A 19,145-nucleotide genomic window follows, 5' to 3' on the forward strand; every position below is an offset into this window, starting at 1 on the left:
GTTGTATACAGAAATGTGCCTTCTGTATATAATAAAGAGTTCTTCTTCTAAAATGAACTTTTTTTTTTTTTTTTTAATCTTAATGAATCACAGAAAATTTCTTTTGGCTGCTGATTGATGTCATTTAAAACATGAATCTATTAACTGTAACTCTTCTGCTTCTGCAATAACGTAGCATTTTTATGCTTTTTTATATGATCCGTTAACTTCGCCGCTTTCTCGACAAAGGCAGCCATTGCAGCTTCAAATGAATAACTTCTGGAATATCCTTAGTCATTACTTATTTTTAGGGCTGCAGTGTTAGCATTTCTTCCACTTTGTCTTTACTCTTGGGTTTCCAAGTTCGAGGAGTTCTTCAGTGCTCAAATTTTCACCACGTGATTCGGGTAAATCGAGCGCTTCAGGTTCCTCAACATTATACGACAGACTTTTTTTTTTGCAGGCTCCACTATTATTATCTCTTTCTTCTCCTAATGGATTTTTTCCTATCCCGTAATGGGTACTTGAATCTGGTGCATGGGGTGGTTCTGATGTCCGGCTATTATCACTATTAGTTTCTCTGAGGAACTCTGACTATCCTTCGAGTGTTCAGGATGGCGGCTTTCTGGAGTTCTATGTAAGTATTCTCTGGGCGGCCTATTGCTGCTAGGTTCTTATGGAAGCTCTTTGACACCATACCAATGGTCATTACTTGTACCATATCCCGCATTTCTTTGACGCCCGTCTTAGGTCCGTGTATTTCTTGATCTTTTCTTTGTAAGTTTTCTGGAGATTACTGGTGTTGGGCACCGCTATGTCGATCAGACAGGTAGCCATTTCCTTCTTGTCGACGAGGATTATGTCTAGTCTTTTGTGCGGGATCCTGTTGTCCGTTATTATGGCACGACCCCACTGTAGCTTGTGAATATGTGCTCTAGTACGGCTTGAGTTCGTACTTGCAATACCTTCATTGATCAACTAGTATTTTTGGGCTAATGTCTGTTGTATTGTCCTGGCGACCTGATCACTAGGATAAGAGAACAAAGTAGTCACTGCAGCGTACTTCGTCTGAATGTACTCTGTCTGGGTGATAACCCTGCATCACGCGGTGATTTGCTGAATTGTTTCTGGGGCCGGGTTGCATCGTCCACATGTATTTTCAGTCACTTCGCGATTCTTGGTGATGTATTTCCTGTAGTTCCTGCTGTTATTATTATTATATTTATTAGTTTATTGACCCCTATACAGAAATTTATCAAGGTGGGTTGTACACTTACATCTGTCAGTATTTAATATATACTTAATAAAAATAAATACATTTTATACGCCCAGCTGTATAAACTATAGATGACCCACAAGAATTAAATCTATTAGTCTTTCATAAATCTTTTAAGTCTTTTCAGATACTTTAATCACATAACCAATGTTCTTTAGAGAGTTTATAGGAACGTCTTTTCTTGTGCTTCTCATGTTTTGCTCATTAAATTTGGAGTTTGGTTACATTTGAGCTGCTGTATGATTCTTGTGGGTCTTTTCATGGCATTAGCTGTTTGGGTCAAAAGTTGAGCAGAGATGGAAATGTTTCTTCGTATGTCATGCGCTGGCTCTCAAATGCAAAGTAATTTTGAACACAACCAGAGCATAGGTTTCTCCACGCCCCAGTCATATTTGATATCTTATGGCGAGAAACATAGCGACGATGATTTATTTTTAATCAGCTTGAAAGGGTTCTGTTTCGTGCGCACTTCTTAATACTTCTAGGAATTATTTTTAAGGTGTTATAGTGAAGTGAGGGATGTCGCAAACACGATAATTGTGGTAATATTCAAGTTTCATAATAAAATGTTAAGTCGGGTATACGTACTCATATTTAAATGAAATTTAGGATTTCATTTGTTTCATTTCTTTTCTAAGCGTACACACCCGTTGATAATAATGGTCTGCCCATTCTGAACAGAGATTGTTTCATTAGTCAAAAGAAGTTAAGGTATTTTTTACTGACACTTACACTTACACTGAATGGCCGCTTCGTTAAGTAGACTTACCCTTTTCATGATATGGACTCCTTCAGTAACAGAAAATCACTTGTTCATGCGATATAAAGCAGTTGGGCAGATACGTAGGGATGCTGTATGTGTAGTGCAGTACGAGAATAGGCAAGACAAAAGATTTAAGGCCTCCCGGGCTAGCCGGGTGGGTAAAGTGCCTGCCTGGCAACCCAAAGGTCGCGGGTTCGAATCCCGCCTCGGGCTTGGATCAGTTAGAAAATGCAAAAACTTTGGGAGGTGCAATATGGTCACAGAAGCCGATGCGCCAACACCTAACAACAACAACAAAGATTTAAATGATCTTAACGTGGCAACTCGCCTGTACGAGTCTGGCAACCCGCAGTCCTTTTGGGGTTTGCATGTACGATTGTGTTTTGGGTGTACCGAAATTGGTCCAATAATTGGAATAAATAAAAATGAAATAGAAGTACTTTAATGTTCAAGTTGAATGGATGCCTACTGGATGATGAACGTGGTTGAACGTATTAAATAAAAGGGCAAAATTACACATGAATTTTGAGAAGAATAATACCCGTGGAAATATGCATAAGATATTTGCGTAGTAGAAACGATAATCTGTGAGACAGGGAGTAGTGAGCTAATGGAATCATCGATTAATCTGACTCCTGAGGAGTTTGAATTTTTATAGTTTTGGTAAAATGTCGTAATAGAGGAAGTTAATGCGTTTTCAGCAAAAAATAAATAAATAAAATCATAAATTTAAATTTTGCTTAAAAATATTATTAAAGTTAATTTTAATATTGCTATATTGTTTAATATTATTTTTAAAATTTAAAGTTATTTAAATATTATTAGATTTATTAAAGTATAATTTTTAATATTAAGAAATGAAAACATAAAAGTAAACAATGTTTTCTTCTCTCATTTCATTTATTCTTCCTTTCAAGTATTTATCTAATCCCTCCTTAAATACAGATAAACCTCCACCCTTTATAACAGTAAGTGTTAATTTATTCCAAAGCTCTTTTATTAAAGGAATTTTTTTTACATCTTGCCTACAATTAACCCCTCCCAATTTAAATTTATGTCCCCTTATGCGTGTCAAAAGACTAAAGTGTAAATTGCCCTCAGCACTTAGGTTACTGAACTCTTTTAAAGCCTTAAACACCTTGAACCCCAAACTTTAATTTGCAGAACTCCCATCTCTCTTGATGTAAACGCCGGTCTCCAAGCCAGTGTGCAATATTCATAATGGACTAATCATACTGATTATTCCATTATTATAAAGAAATATTCATTGTGAATAATTCTCTATTTGTCAAGTTCCTGTACTGTATATTATTATCAGAATTGCGTAAACTCTCCGAGCAGCCTGTCTAACCATTCAGGAAATTTCATATCGAATTGTACCAAGTCCTTTTCATCGTCTATCTTGAGTTTGGTACTATCCAATTGTACGTTACTTGGGGATTACTGCTATCCACATTCAATACCTTGCATTTTTGTTAAACCTCAGACGCAATTCCCAGATCAGTGCCTCGAAGACCCAGATCACCTCCAAAGCAAGATAACAGAGATCATAACGCACACAAGCGACATCGCTATTAAAAAGAAAATTCCAACCCCTGGGGCTGTGCCGTGGTGGAACCTAGAACTGCAACGACTCCGGAAAGAAACACAAACCAGAAGAAAGGCCTTTCAGCGGGCCAGGCGCTCCTGGCCGACGGCAGAGGTTGAAGTACTCCGACAACGCTACAAAGAAGCAAGGAACACTTACACAGCCCAAATCAGAAGCTGTAAACAGCAATCTTGGGAGCGCATGGTCTCCACTATGGGAAACGAGAACCCCTGGGGAATCGTCTACAAACTGACCATGAATAAACTCCCCCGAGGGGATGTTATTGCCGCCACCACATTGACCCAAGGAGGCATGTCCACAACCTGGGAGCAGACTATTTCCAATATCCTGGACACAGTCTTCCACCCGGCTATACAACCAGAGACAACAGAGCAGATCCAACTCTGCTTAGAAAATGAAAGCTATCAACAGCAACGACAGAACCTCACTTCACCATGGAGGAGCTCAAGAGTGCTGCCACCCTCATTAGGGGAAATAAATGCCCTGGACCAGACCTCTTGGAGCCCGAAATCATCAACGCTCCGACAAGAGCGCTAAGAAACCATCCACTGCTGAAACCATCCTATGCGAGAACAAATTATGGATACTACAACTTCTACAACAGGACTGCAAGATCAATGAACAAAGCAAATATTGAGATATTTGGTACCCCCGGACACTTCAAGAGGCAACTGAAATTGCTAACCTCATCCGGTACCTGACTTAAAATAGACTCTTCTTTTAAGTTCTAAGACTCTGATTGTGTGTGAAGAAATACCAGTGCTCTGCCTGTTCACTTAAATAGGACGGATGAGTCCTTTTATTTATTTAGTTTTATTTTATCTGTACATATACTTTTTTCTTTACTTTGGGAAATGTATACTCCAAGCTTTTTGAAGCTATGTAATAATTCTTTGTAGCTGCACCCTCAGGCACGTTGTTTGCTGTTTTGTAGCTAATAATAATAATAATAATAATAAAAAGACAGTACAGTGTTCCCCGAACCTGTTGCTCAACCTCTTCAACCTCTGTCTCCACTGTGGCACCTTCCCGACTTCGTGGAAGAAAGCAAACGTCAAACTAATCCTGAAAAATCCGACCAAACCACCACACCTCCCAGAATCGTACAGACCGATCGCACTTCTCACAGTTGCAAGTAAACTACTTGAACGCCTTCTCTATAGACGAATAGAGCAATATTATGACAGGGCTGGCCTGGCCTCACCCAACCAGTTTGGCTTCAGGCGGGGTCGCTCAGCCGTGGATGCCTTAATACACCTACAAGAACAAGTAACAAGATGCACCAAGAAGTATTTCCTTGTGATTACCGTGGACTTTGCTGGGGCCTTCGATGCACTTTGGTGGCCAAGCATCTTGGCAAGGCTTCGGGTTGCTGGGATCCCAGGCAACCTCTACAGGGTCATCAAGAGCTACCTCACAAACAGATCCATCAGGATTGTTGCTCCCTATGGGACCCTCTCCAAGAATACATTTCGCGGCTGTCCACAGGGTTCGGTCCTTGGACCACTGTGGAACATAGTAATGGACTCCTTCCTAGCTATAGACCTTGACGAGGTAAAATCGCAGGCCTTTGCTGATGACCTCTTACTAACAGTGTCAGCGGACTCAAGGGCACAACTGGAGACACTGGCAAACCGGGCTCTGTCCACACTTCAGGAATGGGCAAAGAAAAATCAACTTAGAATATCCCCTGCAAAGACAAACTCCATTCTGCTCAAGGGGTGCCTCAACCTCAGGCGGCCTCCACAAATCAAGATTGACCAGAAAACAATTAAATTCTCAAAGCAGCTGAAGTACCTAGGCATGATTCTAGATCCAAATCTATCATTTCAGGACCACCTGAAATATTTGCGTACAAAAGTCAGACGATACACTGCATTGGTTGCCAGAGTCACTCGCAGAGACTGGGGCCTAGACAGACCGGTGCTACGTCTTTTCTATAAAACCATCTTCACCCCAATAGTCACGTATGCATCTGGCGCATGGTATCAAAAAGCCACAACTGTTGTCAATAAACGAATCATTGACTCGATTCACCGATCAATCCTTCTGACCATTACTCGAGCTTGCAGTACAGTGAGCACGCATGCCCTGCAAGTCCTTGCTGGTGTCCTTCCACTGGACTTAGAGATCATTCGACGGGGCCTCACGCACCACATGGACAAGGGTATCCCACAGACATGTTTAGGATTCACCACCGACATCATCAATAGGAAGACTATGGAAAAGAAAAAGCTGCATGCTCACCTGCTGCAGGTGTGGCAGGATAGATGGGCCACCTCGCAAAAAGGCGAAATCACCAGAAAGTTTCTGCCCAACATTGGCCGGGTTTTTCCGAACTTCCCACCCTGGTTTTCCCCGGGCCTACAAGTCACATACCTATTGACAGGACATGGAGCTCTGAATGCAAAGCTATCCCTACTCGGAATACAGGAAGATCCCACCTGCACCTGCGGGAGGCTGGAGAGCTGGCAGCACCTAATGCATGATTGCTAGCTGTATGACGACCTCCGCAGCGCATTCATCACCAAAATACAGTATCTACCATATGGCCAGGAGTACCACATCTTGGACACCAAGGAAGAATATCAGGCTTTCTCCAGCTATGCACTGGCCCTGTTCACAAGACGGAGAGCTCTTATCGCAGCAAATCGCAATCAACAACTGACACAATAAGGAAATGAACAAACCTCGAAGGAAATCATCCCGCGGAAGACGCCTGAACCCAATGGCCTCTGATCATCAGGGCACTAAACCCTGAAGTGGACCTAAAGTTGAATAAATGAGAAATGACTCTATAAACAACATTGACGCAAACACCACAGGGATGGGAAATGTCACAAGAAAGACCCCACAAACGCCGACAAGCAAACCCGGACCTTTTGACGGTAAAGACTGCAGAACGGACGGGAACCACCCCATGACCGATCATGCTGCGGTCCGATCGCTCCTGGAAACTGACTAGAACCACTAGCAGCTCCGCTGCCAAATGCTATATGGCGAGCTGAATGGGGTACCCTTACCCTATTCATCTTAAATTCCCTATCCCCGGCAGGAGGGAGAGGAGACATGCTCTGTTTCCTCCCTCCCCTGCCAACCCATCTCTTCGCCTGGTGAGGCATGGGCCTGCCTCACTGACCACCTGGGGTCGCCTTCTCTATCGTCCCCATGCTTCTGCCTTTCCCCCCCAGTCTTCAGTCTCTTCCCCCACTCTAACTGTATACCTTATCCATGGTAGGGGGAGATAACTCTTCTTCTTCGTCTCCCCCACCCGCCATCCAAACTCCCCTCTGGTGTGGCATGGGCATGCCATACTGCCTAGTAGGGGTCATGTCCTCTATCGACCCCTTACTTCTACCCCCCCTTCCTCCCACTTTTATCTTTCATCTAACGTATAGCCCACACGTCTAAATTTAATAACAACAAAATTCTGCCAGACCTATTAGGCCTTTTAACACATCTTTCTAGCGTTCAACCCCAACCAGCGATTTGCTAACAGCAATCTCCTTAAGAATTAACGTCAAACGCCTATATTTTTTTTTTATTTTTTTTATTATTATTATTATTTTATTATTTTTTATTTTTATTTTATTATTTTATTTTTTTACTTTTATCATTATTATTTTTTTAATTTTTTTATTTTATTATTATTTTTTTAAATTTATTATTATTTTTTTTATTTATTTTTTTATTAATTTATTTATTTTTTAGGTCCTAGCCACTGAAATCCCAGGAAACTAGGTGGCAGGACCTGCCGGAGCAACTCGTCATGATGCTGGACACCCGGCTAGCCTCCACGTGGCAAGGTATGGGCAACGTCGGGCCCCACCAGGGGCCAGGCGGCCAATAAGCCGGACAGACAATGGGCACAACAGATCACACTGCACAGACACGACCCACACACTTTCAAGTCTCTGGCTTGACAGTGTACTGTCCTCGATACAGCGAACATACGCGGAGATGGGAGAAATCCCAGGCGCCGTCTGACACGAACATACCTTATACCTTATAATTCATAACATTAATTCATGACGAAAATTGTCGGCCATTTATAACTACTCTCTGTCTCCTAACATTCCTTTACCCACAGAAGAAACTTGTTGCTAATGCTGCAATTCTTCTTTCCTGGTTAGCACTTTTTTTTTTTTTACGACTTGGCTGAAGTAGTTGGTCTCAGGTGAGGATTGCACGGTTCTTTTTTACTGCAGACGTAATATTCTGATGCCTCAGTTGCTTTGGCGCGCCCGTACATACACTCATCCACATTGCTTCAATTTATGCAATAACCCTCATGTATGTCAAAATTTTTACTGAAATCTAAGCAAATGATGTCAGAGTTATTCATTGAAACCAGTGGTTTTGTTATAGTCTCAATGTAGCTTTATATTAGTCAGACACAATGCCCACCCACAAACCAAGCCATGCTGCAATCCTCTTATTATTCCATTTATGTTCAGGTGATCTTGTATCATATGGTTTCATAATCTTCCGAGCAAATAAGTCAAACTGACAGGTCCGTAGTTGCTCGTTTCATCCTTTGACCTACCTTGCGAATATGAGAGACATTTCTACATCTCCAGTCTGTGTGAACTTCGTCTGAATCCAAGGATGCTCTCATTATAATACCGGAAGGTTTGCTTACCTCTTTTGTTGCGTCCCTCGCTATAAGTAAAGCGTAAATTCATAAAAAGGTAGCAAAACTGACATCTCCAACTAGAGGTCAGTAACATTATAAAATTGTATTTCTAACATTTTCGAGTAATTCGTAAACACAGTAATTCGGAGAAAATTGTCTCAATATAAATCCCATGCTAGCTAGTGATTTGCTCGGTTTTCGCCCTGACGTGTTGGTGGGAGGGTCGTAGACTCCTGGCAGTTCATTACCATCGAGCTTTCCCAGAAAGGCTCGGCAGATGTCATCGACTTTTATAGAACTTTTGATTCTCTAGACCACAACCTGCAATATGAACTACTAACCCCTTCATTGACTGAAATTTTAATTATGCAACAGAATCGAAAATATCGGATAGAATACCAAGGTACCATTTCAAAATCCTTCACTGCTCAAACTGGAATTCTACAAGGGTCTTCTTTAGGTCCTCTCCTATTTCAGGGTTCGTGTTAGTTTTCTATGCAGATGACATTAAGATCTATGCTTCTGGTCCGAAACTAACAATGTGTAATTCTCTCCAAATGTCCCTTAATCTTATCAACTCATAGGGGACTCAAAGCAACTTCAAGTTGAATTCACCGAAGTGTCAGGTAATAACCTTTCCTGACGTCGAAAGAAATGACTCATCTTGACTACGTTCTGAACCAAACTTAATTGACAAGGGTTCTTCATAAATTAGACCTCGGGGTCGCCTTTTATTACACATTCATAATATAACCATCCTCCAAGCATGTGGAAAGTTAGGCTTTACAGAGAGACTGGCCTCATTTCTAACAGTTCACATATCTAATACTCCATGCAATTGAATTCTGGATAGCCAATTCGCAATACTTTACAGATAAATTATAAAAACAATTCAAGCCAGATATCTTAAATATATGATACGTCTGAATAAAATTTGTATTTATAACAAAATGTATTAAAATACTTATCTTCATAAATATCACTTAAATCCATTAAGACTATGAAGACAAGCAGTAGGGGTTAAAATTTTTATATAAAATCGTTAATAATAAAAGCTTCAAAATTACCCTTTACTACCCAAGATTAAAAACCCTTTTCGTTTCACTAGTTCTTCGTTGTTTAAGACGAAATTCAGGGCAGATTACGGTTGAACAGTCCCCTCTACAACCCACTTATTTGATTTCCAAGGACTTTCTCTTGGAATTTTCCATCTGGACATTTCAGCACCCTTTGCAGCTAGTAATCTCCCACTACTTTCTCACAGTTCCACAGCCAGTTCAATTCTCGTTGTGTTAGTTAAAAGAACTTCCAGTAATTATTGTTTCTTCTATTGATTTCCAGACCTCTTTGCATCTACAAGTAAATGAGAACTCAACTCATTTTTACCTTGCTCTTTAATGCGAGTTGTATAATACCGGACCAATCGAATTGAAGACTAGGTGAAAGAAAGGGTTGCGCACTTCGAGATTCCACTAACAAAACAAAAACATCTGTGAAGTGATTGTTTTTTTAAGGGGGATAGCGAGAGTTGCTTAAACAGCCGCACCTAGTTACAACTAAATTGCGTCATACTTCTTTTATGTGTAGGGAAACATTCTTGATAAATATGTTCACTTAGGCGAGGCGTCAACTCTTTAGCTCAATAGCTTTTTTTTTTCTGCAGTCTTTCAAGCACTTGAACTTTTTCAGCAGTGTTTTTCCTATTTACATTATATTATATCGCGTTAAATTTTTATTTGTAAGTGAAAGAATATATTATTAGAAATTTTATGATAGAATCAATGTAGTTGATACTCGTTTCTCTGTTAAATTTGTGTTTTTATACATAAATATTGATCCTTGTGCTTCATCCACATTAGATCTTGCTGTTCTAGTGCTTCTTTGTATATATTCATACAAAAAACCCAAACAAACCCGGAATCAACCTCTAATATGTATGAAGCACAAGGATCGATATTTTAGGTGTAAAATACAAATTTAATACAGAAACGAATACTAAGTCTCCGAATAAGTCTTCGGTTTTGTTTTGCCTGATGCAAGTCCAGTTCTTTAGGTCATTTAGCCATTGTAATGCTAATTTCTCCGATTGGTCCTGAAAGTTCTGGTCAGCAATCTGTATAAGTTAATCACAACAGCGTGTCTGATTTTCTGCAGTTAAGTTCCGAATGAAGGAACTTATTCCTTCATTCGAAAGGTGAAATTGCGAATTTCACCTTTATTGGGATTATTATTCCTTCGAAAATTTCCATAGACTTTGCAACTTGAAGTTATATATTTCCATTTTCTAATTCTTTCCTTCCATTCCCCTTTATTTGAAGCATAAAATCGTCCGCTAGGCCTCTTGACTTCAGAAGACACGAATGCATTCCTCGGTTCACAGCTCATTTAGTTGTTCTGTTTATTATTAACACGGGTTTTCTTTTATCTCACAGTATTACCATAAATACCTGTCTATGTCTTGACGCTATTCCTTCTTAATTTTCTAGGCAATTAAGTCTCCAAATGCTTACATTACTGACTATGAAATACAATATACTTTTTTCCAATATATATCCTTCCCGAAGAAACCAAACTTGGATTCGGCAAGTTTGCTCGAATCCAAGTTTGGTTTCTTTTTTGCTCGGTTCACAGGTACACGAATATTGTTATTAAGATGGACCTTAGTTGTACCTTCTTTAATCTGTCTTTCCACAGTTTCATTTTCAAGTCTGTACGCAGAATTTCTTGGATACGGTGAGCTTACTTTAGTCTCCAGTACCCAGCTACTTCCATTTTTCTTAATTATTGAGTTAATGAGCTTTTGTTCAGTCACCCGATACAGCCAGAGAGTTACATTACATTAATCACAACGGTTGTTTTATTTTTCATTAACGTGTCATAGTTTAACACTACCTTATTGAATTATTCGCTCTAACTGCTTAACTCTGCTTCCTTCACAGATTTAAAAATTTGATTAACATATCAGAACCATCTTAATTATTCTTTTTAATGCAAAGTTCATTTTCAATCTACTTACTTTATGCATTTATGAACAACGATCATCACAACACCATACAGCTTGTTTTATATCTTCTACGAACCACTTAAAATTTATTTGGCACACGTTTGCAGGAAACATGTACTACAACATTTTTGTTCAATTAATTTTGCTCCGATTCCAGGTTTTCTGATACGTGAAAACGTCACAGAGATCCAGGACATCATTTTAGCTAGAGTGGTAAGTTTTATTTCTTGCAGTCTGTGTTTCCATAGTTTAATATTTATATTTGTTTGTCGGATTGTTCTGAAATTGCGACTCTTTAGAGACCTTAAGTCAATATTCCCCCGCCTCCATCTTCTTAATTTGGTTAAAGAGGGCTGAACACCAGATAGTGGCACCATACATCGCAATTGGGTACATGAGCATTGTAAAATATAGAATTACCAGCTGTAGTTGTGGCGTTTCTGTATCTTCTTGCTTGATTTCCCACGACGCTTTGTACACATTCCTTTTATTCTGTACGTTTTTGATGAGAACTGAATATCCTTATGGTGTTCAACTCTTTCATCACCTTCCCATTTATACATGTGTAAATTATTCATCAATTAATAACAGAAAATTCGCAGTAATTGTTGCAAATCATTTAAGAATTTGACATTTCAACAGTGTCAAAAAAAAAAAACTTAATTTCTAGAATGGGGAAGTTTTCTTAGACATTAAGAAATGATGTTACTGCAGCAACATCAAGATGAGGGATTTTGTGGTTTTCTTATGCCAACGAAATGATTTGTTTTCCTTTAGAGAATACAGGAACGAACTGGAGACAGCACGCAAGAAAACAACAGACAATTGTGTTTCCCAATCCACATCTTGACTACTAATGCGCTGTAAAAATAGCACATTTTGTAAAAAATTGTTTGGGTGACTGAAGAGGTTCGTGGCGACATACTCGTATTTGTTGACGTATCCAGAAACAAACCATGAAAGACATTCAGGCGACAACACGAACCTGTTTCCGGTTCTCTTCGAGGCTTGTTTGCATTAATATTAACTGAGGAAAGCACTTTTGCCAGAGAAACTTCAGATTACTGACCTCTCACACTGGATAGCAAAAAGTACATAATCGTTTACGTTCGCTGTCATATGAACTGGGTCAGTGTTGGTGCCATCTATGAGTGATTCATTATGATCCATTCGTTGGGGTATTAAGCGTACAAAGCACACTTAAAAATTCACGCTGAATAGATGTAAACGTGGAAAACCAAATTTCAAGAAACTTCCATGAAAAAAAAAAGACAGATATTCGGGTTTTTCATTGAACAAAACATGCAAGCCGGACTTAGAATACACGTTTTTTTTACACAAACTTAATATACAGGTACTTCATAGCCTTAGTTTCCTCGGAAGTTTTTTACACCTTGGTAAATTATCCCAGATCCCATCATCTCAATTTAATTGCAATGTACATTACCGTACTATCAATGGAAAAAGACTGGAGTAAAATACAGGATGATTATAAAATAAATCCCACGATTTTGAGGCTTTATATCTCTCTCAGAGTTCTTGCTGGAAATTATTAACATTTCTATGTTAGAGATATCATCGAAAAATCCTTGGTTAGATTTTCATAGTTAAAGTTCGTGCTACCAGCTGCAGGGTGTACTCTTGCTGTCCTCACTCACCTGTCTTTGGGTGTTCTCCCACTAGTGGCCTCTGATTTCTTACTCGCCAGAGGGACCCCCTCCTTGTGGTTCCCGTTTTTTCTCAACGCTTTCTCTCCCCTCCCACTTCCCCAACTTCTTTTCCTGGGTCCTCTCCCTCCTTCCTACGCAGGAGGAGTTCACCCCGACAGGCATTCCTTTACTAACCTGGCCCGGCTCGTCGTGCCAAAGACGAATGCTGGAATGCCCCTTCCTGGTGGGGCCTTCCAGTAACTAAGTGGCCAGATGAACAACACAACACTGTTCTCACGATATCTATATTAGTACACCCTCATCTGGCCTTGGCAGTTTTTGCTTCTTCACAGTGATACTTTGGGGGGGGGGGACCATTGGTACCGCTGACATACACACTACGTTCACTACCAGGTGCAAGATAATACTTTAAATTATATAAACAAACAGATTGTCAGCAAACTTACAAGGGTGTGTTCAGAAACGATATGCATGTTCTGCAGGCTGAACTCTCTGGGGATCGAATAACTACATCTCTTCGACTGGAGCTCTAAGAATCCTTCCAGCCTTCGAGGATCATCCTTGTTGACGAGAGATAAGTGGTAAATCTACTAAACTATCACAGGGGACACAGAAATTATCTTAAGGAGAGAGACTTCATCTTTCTCTGTAAACTCTGAAAATCCTGCAGTGCTTTTAAAAAATCCTGCAGTGCTTCTTTAGAAGCACTGCAGGATTTTTTAAAAGTTGATCCTGCAGTGCTTCTTTAGAAGCACTGCAGGATCAACTAGACAAGACTTCCGTTATATCTCGGACACAGCATGGTTTTGTTAAGGGAAAGTCTTGTCTGACCAATTCGATTGGATACCATGATGTGGTTACAAAGGAACTGGATGCAGGGAATAACTTTGATATCATATATTTGGATCTTAGAAAGGCTTTTGATACTGTTGCACATGGAAGACTGCTGCACAAATTGGAGCAGTGTGGCATTGGACGCAAATTCAGTGTTGGGTCCATTGTTGTTTTCTGTATTTATAAATGGTAATCATCAATATCCTTTATAAATACAGACTTAAAGTCCTTTATGTCTTAATGTCCAAGTCTTAATGTCCGAGTTTGCAGATGATACAAAAGTTGGCAGGGTTGTAAAGGACTCTAATGAGAGTACGCTGCTGCAACGGGATCTAGAAAAGTTGAGTAGATGGGCTAAGAGGTGGCAAATGAAGTTTAACATTGACAAATGTAAAGTACTACATATGGGAAGCAGCAACCCCAGAGTGACATATCAACTCTGTAGTTCTATACTGACAGTGGTAGAGAACAAAAAGGACCTGGGGGTAATTGTGCAGGTAGATATGAAGTTCTCTGAGCAGTGCAGACAAGATGCAAGTGTAGCTCATCGTGTCTTGTCAATGATATACAGGAATTTTTCCAGCAGGGATAAGGAGGTGATTATTTCCTTGTATAAGGCAATGGTCAGGCCACACCTAGAGTACTGTATACAGGTCTGCAGGCCTCATTTCAAGAAGGATGTAGAGATGCTGGAACGAGTACAGAGAAGGGCAACAATATTAGTGATTGGAACGAAGGGTTGCTCTTACGTAGAAAGGCTTAAGTTTTACAGATTACAGTGTCGGGAGACTAGGCACCTGCGAGGCTATCTAATTGAGGTATATAAAGCCTTCAATAGTTAGAGCATGCTCAGTGCTGATGGGATTCTTGCTCAGATTACAAACCTGAGGGGGGGGGCATAGATTAAAACTGAGGAAAGACTGTTGTAGAATAGATGTGCGGAAGTTTGCATTTAGCCAGCGGGTGGTTGATTGGTGGAACAGACTTCCATCTTTTGTTGTGGAAGTTTATAGCCTAAATAAATTTAAGGTTGAGCTGGACAGGTATTTGAAACGGACGGAGGGGTGAAATGGAAGTGTTTTTTTTTGGCTGATGCTGCATAAGCTTGCTTTCTTGCATCATGTGCCTCTACTAATTCTAATGCTAACTCACTCATAAAAGTTAATACTAGACAATTTTCTGTATTATTTTCGTCCAAGAAGAATAATTTTGAACGAAATATTTTCTGGAATTTTCATATATTCTTTTTTGCTTATAAGCGTTGGCATATATTCGATAAAATGAAAACTTTTACTCTGATACTATGGGTGCATACAGTGTAGTAGTAAGATTTCGAATTGAAATAAGCATTGTATAAATATAAAATACCGATGGGTAGGCGGGTAAAGGCCATCAGCTATTTTCTTAGGGCGTGTTATCTTTTCGATCCTAAGATGCCTACATGTTCAGTGATATGCATCTCGTGTACTCTGCTGAGCAGTGTAACTGGAGAAAGACCTCACGATCGTACTAAGAACAGTTGCCAAATTGACAGTAGCCTCATAATTCCACTTTTTAAAGCATTTACAGGTGTTTCCAGGAGCACCGTTCATTGGAGATAAACGGTATGATGCTGGAGGGCCAAGGAGTGTCCACGCACTAATTTATAAATAAGAAATTTTGTTATTAATGCCGACTTCCTTCGACACTCTTCACAACTGTATGCAGTGTCGAGGCCAGTCACTCGTTGAGTTGCAGCGTTGCTGGCCCTCTTCTCTCCTAGTAACTTGTGATTCATGGATGAGGCCACATTTACGAGCGATGGCATCAGTACCTTGCATATCACGAACATTTGCCAGGGAAGTGGGGGAAGAATCCTCTCGATATCTGTCACAGGATATCAACGTCGGTTTCTCTGCAATGTTTGGTGCCATGGCCAGGAAGAACATGTGGCCCGATGGGGGCCACATGTTCTTCCTGGCCCTTTGACGGGAGATATCCCGTCAAAGGGCCAGGGGGCACGTTTCTTTGGTCAAACCCTGTCTGAATTATTGGAAGATATTCCTTTGAGTATCTGCAAGAACATATGAGCACATAGTGGTGGCGTGTAATCATCTGACTGCGATACAAGGAGAAATGAATTGGGAATGATGGTCCCCTGACTTGAATACATCAGATTTCTTTTTATGGGAATACTTCAAAATACAAAACACTTGTGGAAATGGAGGAAGGGCGGTGCACCCCATTCAGAACACCTGTAATTCACTTCAGTTCAGAACATGCCTGGTATATTTTAATGTGTGCTCAGTCAATGTTGTATCCGTGCCTGAACTTTAGAAAAGCGTTTTCGTAAAACACGTAAAAACGGCTGTAACTCGGAAAGGAAGCTTTTCCCGACACGTGTTTATACGAACTTTTTCTTTTGTTAGTTTTGGTACTGACCGCCCTTATGATTTAGAAATACTCTGCTTGTAATTAAAAATTATCTTATCTATTTTTAGAAACAAGTTTTCTCTTTTATGTTATAGAATTCTCAACACGATATAAAAAATATTGTCGGAGGAGAACAGCGTGAGGCCCTGGATAGCAGATTGCCCTTTATACGGACATGTTGCTCGTGTAACCCATGGCCTCAAATTGTTTATGGACTATGGCAGAAATTCTGCACATTTCGATATTCCCATAGCGCAGCTTGAGCATTGCATCCCTGTCGTTGTCATCTTAGAAGAATGATTGTTTTACTATTTATGAACTTTATAAGCAGTTGTGTTATCCCCGGCAGCATAAGCTCCAACTATGAAGATATTTATAGAAGAATGTTCTTCAACTGTCAACAATTTTTTCCAACAAGTACTTCGAGAGGTATAAGGTCTCAAACCATCCAGGATTTAAAAGCGTGGTTATAAAATACGGTGAGATGGTATTTTATAACCACGCTGTGTATCCTTCAATGTCCAGTCAAGTGAAATAACGAATTTTCAATACAAAACAGAAAAGGGGCGGCGAAGCCAACAAAACGAGCAACATCATGGCCAGTCGTACTTTTTGCGCAGAACACATTTAAAACTATTGGCCTTGAAGGAGCGTTTCCTGCCAACAAGTACGACGGCTGAAGTAGGCTCTTGTACCATAAAGTGAGAGGGTCAAATCAGCGTAAATCTATAAATTTCGTGTCCTTGGGGATATATGTGACACGCAGTTTCTGAGGGATTAAGAAAGTTTAAGAAGAAGGGTGAGAGAAGACAGTTTTATCAGCCGAAGACCAGTTTAGTACGTGATTCAGACCCACGACTGAAGAGATTTCAAGGTTTTCTAACCGCCAGAGATGGTTTGGGGAATTGTAAGTTTCAAATTTGTGTGTCCGATTTAGATGAAGATCGGATATGAACTGCTGGAGAAATATCTTAAAAAAATTATCAAAGATTTCCGTTAACAATTAGGTTCAAAACACCACCTATTAAACTGCAGGACAATAAAGACGTAGCAATATCAATTCCTCCGCGTGTTAAATGAGTTTTTATTATTTTAACTGGTAGGTAGGCTAAGATTGGAATTAATCAGAGATATCTCCGCGCCAAATAAGTACCGAAACGTCCAAACCTACATTAATCTCCTTTAGATGCATTCCATTCTATAACATCGACTGTATATTTATTTATTGCATAATGCGTATTGTGGGGGAGGGGGAAATGATCGTGGTCCTTAATAATAAATATACATATGTGTTTACTCTTCTTTAATTTTATTTTGAATATTAATAATAATGCTTTATTAAATATTCCTTATTTTTTCTGTTCCCTTATAACTATAGACTTCTATTTCTTACACCCCCCACGTACACATCTGACTTTGCTTTACAGGAGAATTCCAGATTCGTGGGAACTTCTCAATTGTGTATAATTCCCTTCGGAAAGGCTGAGTGTTCAGGAATAACAAACTCACAAATTAATAAACAACAAAGTTTATTTACATATATATATACAACATAATATACAATTGAATAAAAAAAGCATGTAATATGCATACAAAGTTAAATCAAGGATACCTTGCATAAATTATTTTTATTCCTGTTTCCCTTCACTAGCTAATCTGAGTTGATCATGATATGAAAACACCTGATTCATTCTTCTTGCCCTAACTAACTCCTAACACTTATACACATTCACCATACCTATTTCACTTACTCCTGGATACAATTCTGTTTCTTATATTAACAGTCAATATGCTATTTTCATCATTATACTCTGTGTTCTCGCCATTCTGTTACAATACACTGAAGACCAATCTTAACTTTCCTAAAGTCTCTGTTTGTTATTAGTCTTTCAGATGAACCAACAATTCTTCATCAATACAAACACTATATTCAATTATCTGTCCTTAAAACATATTCAAAGTTTCTTATATAATTCAATTATCTGTCCTTAAAACATAATCAAAACTTCTCATATAAACCTTACTATCCTTCTAACACATTATAATCATTTGAACAACAATTTAATCTATTACTCATCCTTCGTTTCCCTTGCATTTTTACAATAACCTTTTTTAATTAATTAAACTTTGTTAGTATATATAATTCTTCAAAGATAATTTATCTATCATTTTACTTCTAGTGCTACCCCTTTTTTTAATTAATTACTATACTGTTTCACTAACAGTCTTTGTTAACTTACAGTACTTACTATATTTCTCACCTACTTCTGTCTTTTTTCTTTCCTTTCCGGGGAGGTTTCAACCTTCCATTTTTGGCTCTCTGGGGATCTCCTTCATCTGCTACACCTGAATCTGCTACAGATAATTTTTCAGGAACTCTTGGCTGCATGGGACTGGCGTTCTTTCTCCACCTTATTCGGGCTACCTTCCATTCGCTGCTTCCTTCCTTCTCATGGAGCTACTAATTTTTTTTTTGGCTTCGCTCCTTCCCTCTCCACCTTATTAAAACTTATTCACAAAAAGAAAATTCACAGGGCATCTCACACTATCTCCTTCTCTACTCCACTTTTTACAGCTCATCCACAAGGAGATAGCTCATAGGGTGCCACCCTCGCTTCTCCGCTCCACCTATTAAGAACTTCTTATTAAATTAAGAAATATTTCACAGCGCTCATTGCATTCGGGTCACTACCCTTGCCTTTCTTCCGATGTGGATTAGACTATAGCATACGGCCACTGCTCTTGCCTTCCAATGATGGACAGGCTTATTCTCCTTACACTCCATAATTTCTACCACGACCAAACACTCAACTGTCCATGTTACTAACTCATTTTTACTTACACCGACGAAAAACCTCAACTGTCTGTCCTAACTCATTTCCATAAACACCGACAAGAATCTCAACATTGTCATTCTTAACTCATTTTTCCAAACGCCGACAAGAATCTCAACTTTGTCTCT

This window comes from Mastigoproctus giganteus, chromosome 9 (assembly GCF_048544385.1).
Source record: "Mastigoproctus giganteus isolate SK-2022 chromosome 9, ASM4854438v1, whole genome shotgun sequence".
NCBI classification, from domain to species: domain Eukaryota; kingdom Metazoa; phylum Arthropoda; class Arachnida; order Uropygi; family Thelyphonidae; genus Mastigoproctus; species Mastigoproctus giganteus.